Below are 4506 nucleotides of genomic sequence, written 5' to 3' on the forward strand. Positions count from 1 at the left end.
TTCCCGGACGCCGCCTCCGGCCGCTCGCCCCGCCCCTCCCGCAGAAGCCACGCCCCCTCCAGGGCACGCCCCCGGCGCGCGCCCAATCCTGGCCCGGGGCGGAGTCTGCGCGGGCCGGGAGCGCGCAGCGGGGCGGGGCTGGGAGCCTCGAGGCCCTGCGGGGAGCGGTGGGGCGGGCTGCGGCCCCTCCCCCCCCCCACACACACACACCTGAACCCAGGAGAAGGGACGTCGGGGAGCCGAGGCCCGCCAGGGAAGCCACAGTCCTTGTTCATCTAGGCCCCCCACAAAGGCCGCTGGGTTTCGGCCGGAGAAAGAAAGGAGCTGAGGTCAACAGAATGGGGGACAGCGGGCAAAAGCCAGAGAGGCTGACACCTAGGAGTGAGTCAGAGTGTTGGCCAGGTCGGCAGTAATCTGGGGGCCCGGGCGGAGGTGTGATCACACTGCGTCCCAAGCTCACTTTGTTACTCCTGGCCCTGCCTTCACTTATGGTGAAATGAGAAGGAAGTCAAAGAGACACTGTCCAGACAAGAAGGGGTCCTCCTTTCCTGATGGGTGCACCCCAACTCACCCTCTGCCAGCCAGTGCTGGTTGGCTCACACCTACAAGATTTGTAGACCCAGCCTGGAGTCAGCTAGGACAGACAGTTCCTTCAAACTATGTAATTAACCAGCAACAGCCCTTCTCTGGTTACACTGGCCTTCTGGAACACAGAGGAATCCTCAGAATTGAGATTCCCCTGGCCTGGGGGACCATACAAGTTACACTAGCAACCACACCTCTGTGGCTCACACCTATACACACATTTTTTTTTACAGCAGATGGCCACAGGAGGTTCCAGCCCTTTCCGAGTCACTGAAGCTAAACGAGAATCACTTGTCTTTCTCCTCTAGCCCCCCCCCCCCCCCCAGCATCAGAACTTGTAACCTCTGTTTTCCCAACACCAAATCCATCAGTTTTTCCTCCAGTACCTATTCTTAAAACTACGATACATCAATTTTTGAAACTTAAAATATGAAAAGCATCTCCCCCTGGCTTCCTCCTATGAGGCAGAATCCCCAGATAAAAAGACGGTGGAATAGTTCTAACAAATAGCAGAATGGCCAGACTTTTAAGCAGGAAGTAAACTAATGCAGACACAGTTTTCTGCCATCATATCTCCTTGACCTTTTTAGGTCTCCTTTGAAATGGAAACAAACAAACCTGCAAACCCTTCTCATTGGGTAGAGACAGAAAGAAAAAAAATCTGGCAAAAGGAAGCCAGGTGGGCCTCATCCACCTCACTCACAGAATTATCACCTAAGGATTAGCACTTGCTATGATTTGACCAGGTATTGGTTCTCGGCTCAGAAAGTATAAAAACTACTGTTAAGGAGCAGCCATTTTGAGCTCTTCACTCTCATTTCTGACATGGGGAACGAGAAAGGTCTCTTGTTGCCTCTTGGTTTTTTTTTCCTACTCTATCCCTATTTTGCCAAAATAATCCTTGCTCAAACTTTGGCTTTATGAAATTCTCCTTTTTGTGAAACGCTGAGATGGTTTTTATGAGGGGTTCTTAAGGACCATTTTTTTTTTTGAAATGGTGGGTGAAAGTGGATGGGATATGACTATATCTCTTTGTGTCTCTAAGTTCAAGCACATTTCTGGCATCTATCTCGTCTTTCCTATGTTCTCAGTGTTTATACCGTGAACAGATCTTAGTCTGCCTATGGGCAGTGGCTTTAAGTCTCCTTTATTCAGAGGGTTCAGAACCTAATTTTCCTAAAGAAAGCCTGCCTTTGACTATGACAATATGACCAGTACATAATCACTGTCATTAACATCTTGGCCTATGGGGTTAAAAATGCAAATTCCTTCATCTACCATTCCAGGCCTACCATGATGTGCAAGTATCCCTGTGAAAATGACGGGCTAGAACTCCAGGGCTTCTCTCATTTGTAATAGCATTACATTTTCTAATATCTCCTGGAGCTTTCTGCTGTGCTACGGAAACCAACAAAGGATCTCTTCTTAAACTATCAACTTCTCATCTGGCTAGAAGATAGCTTTGTAGCTCTTAAGTATTGCCTTCTTGTTCTCAGTCAAGGAGAAAGGGAGGGATGAGCCTTGTTTCTCACTGCTTCCAAATCATTTCTTCTGACGTAAAAACCCTCGGCTCCTGTTAAACTAATGCTATTGAGTATAGTACCTTCTACCCATTTAGATTTTGTCATTTCTTCCAGGCCATTCCTCTTATTTCCTAAAGTCTGATTCCTGACTTAAAGAATTCCTGGCCACCCCTTTCCTCTTTATTTTTGGTGCCTTCAGACAGTCTGTCACTTCCCAAGGGAAACTGTTAGATTTTGGATATTCTGTTGATGACAAATATCGTCATCCTTGGCACTTGTTCCTCTTACCATGTCCAGTGGTGCCGGGGGCCAGGGGCAGAGGAGTGCTGTAGTTTGAACCTTGGATATGGGTCTCCAAGGGCACATGTGTTTGCAGTGTAGCCTTCGGGTAGTGCTATGACAGATACTTACAAACTGCTTTAGCTGAAAAGCACTGGCTTCTTTCTTGGATCCACAGACAAATTAAAAGCAGCTCCACTCTATTTTACATCCAAGTCCTTTGAGATATACTCTGTCCTGCAGTTACTTCACAGCCATCTTGGAATCCAGAAAGACCCAGACACACCTGACTGGTATAAATGACTTATTTACCCCACAACTGAGAAAGTAATAACAGATAAAATTCTCCAGAATCTCTCTTCATATAAAGACTTAGTCACAGGTGCATTCCAGGTCATTCCCTGTGTAACTATGACTAGCTCTTCTCTTGTCCTCAACTCCTTCTGGTGTCTATAGCAAATGGCTTGTTCTGGGAAGAGGTTACAAGATGGGTTGAAATACCTGTACTGCTTCACAAAGCTTTCTCTGCTTTTCACTGTGTGTGTGTGTGTGTGTGTGTGTGTGTGTGTGTGTGTGTGCGCGCGCGCGCGCGCGCGTGCGCACACGCTGGTACTGGGGCTTGAACTCAAGGCCTAATATTCTCATTGAGCGCTTTTCTTCTCAGCTGGTACTCTGCCCTTTGAGCCACCAGTTTGGGCTTTCTGCTGCTTAATTGAAAACAAGAGTCTCTTTGAAAGAGGACCTCAGTGGAAATTCAGAAACCGAATGCTACCGTTTAAACAGGTGTATCCTGAGTTATTACAGGGCTAAAAATGCTACTTTTAGGCCAGGACTGAAAGTGGAACATCCTGTTCTAAACTTTTTCAGAATATTCTAGAAGTTAGCCCTAAAATAGAAACTTTTCTTTATGCTTTTGTGATTGCTAAGGGAGCAAACCTAGTGAATTGTCATTGTAAAAAAATCTAAACACAGGGGCCGGGAGTTTGGCCTAGTGGTTAAAGTGCTTGCCTAGCATGCACGAAGACCCGGGTTCAATTCCTCGGTACCACATACATAGAAAAAAGCCAGAAATGGTGCTGAGGCTCAAGTGGTAGAGCTCTAACCTTGAGAAAGTCCAAGGACTGTGCTCAGGCCCTGAGCTCAAGCCCATGACTGGCAAAAAAAAAAATCTAAACACAAAGAGAACCTGTGGGAAAATAAGGCAAGGGGTGACAATGTCGAACAAATGTACACATTACCTGAATTGTGAAATGGTAACCCCTCTGTTCAACGCATTAACAATGAAATTATATTAAATGTTTTTAAAAAGACCAAAGAAGGGCCAGGAGTTTGGCCTAGTGATACAATGCTTGCCTAGCATGCACAAAGACCCGGGTTCAATTCCTCGGTATCACATACATAGAAAAAATCTGGACGTGGTACTGAGGCTCAAGTGGTAGAGCTCTGGCCTTGAAAGCTCAAGGTCAGGACTGGCCAAAAAAAAAAAGACCAAAGCAGTTTCCTAGCCTAGGCACTCAGGGACATAGTCAGTTTTCAGTGTTGAACAGAAAAGGTAGGAAGCAAAGAAAGGGGTGACACTGTTCAACAAACACCGTACTGACCATCTGACTACAGAATTGTAACTCCTTTGTACAACTCTTAATTTTTAAAAAGTGGTGGGAAAGTTTACACTTGCTACTTAAGATCTTGGACAACTTGGCCTACTAAATGAGTATACAAAACTCAAAAATGAGTATACAAAATTCAAAAATGAGTATACAAAATTCAGGCAGTTTAAAGAGATTTACAAATCTGTGTGGGATCTCTTCAGGGCAGGAGATGGGAATGGGAGGGAGAGTGGATTGAGACCACAGGCTGGAAGATCTTTTTCTCCAAGTCCACAGAAATCTGGCTCCAGCTTTTCTGTGCAGCTCTTAAGGCCATGCACATGCTGGCTGCTCCCTCCCCAATCTCCCAGCTCTCTGCTGGAGGCTGTGGTGGTCTGTCTTCACTGCTCTCACAGCACCTGGGCACACAGCCAACACCTGAGGCAGAAGCTCACCCATCAGCTCCTGGGTTGAAGCCTGCTCCCTAAGCATTTGCACTCATCTCTTGGCTGTGCTAGCTGGCATTGATGGCC

Source organism: Megascapheus bottae, chromosome 22 (assembly GCF_031878675.1).
Source record: "Megascapheus bottae isolate mThoBot1 chromosome 22, mThoBot2.hap1, whole genome shotgun sequence".
Classification (NCBI taxonomy): domain Eukaryota; kingdom Metazoa; phylum Chordata; class Mammalia; order Rodentia; family Geomyidae; genus Megascapheus; species Megascapheus bottae.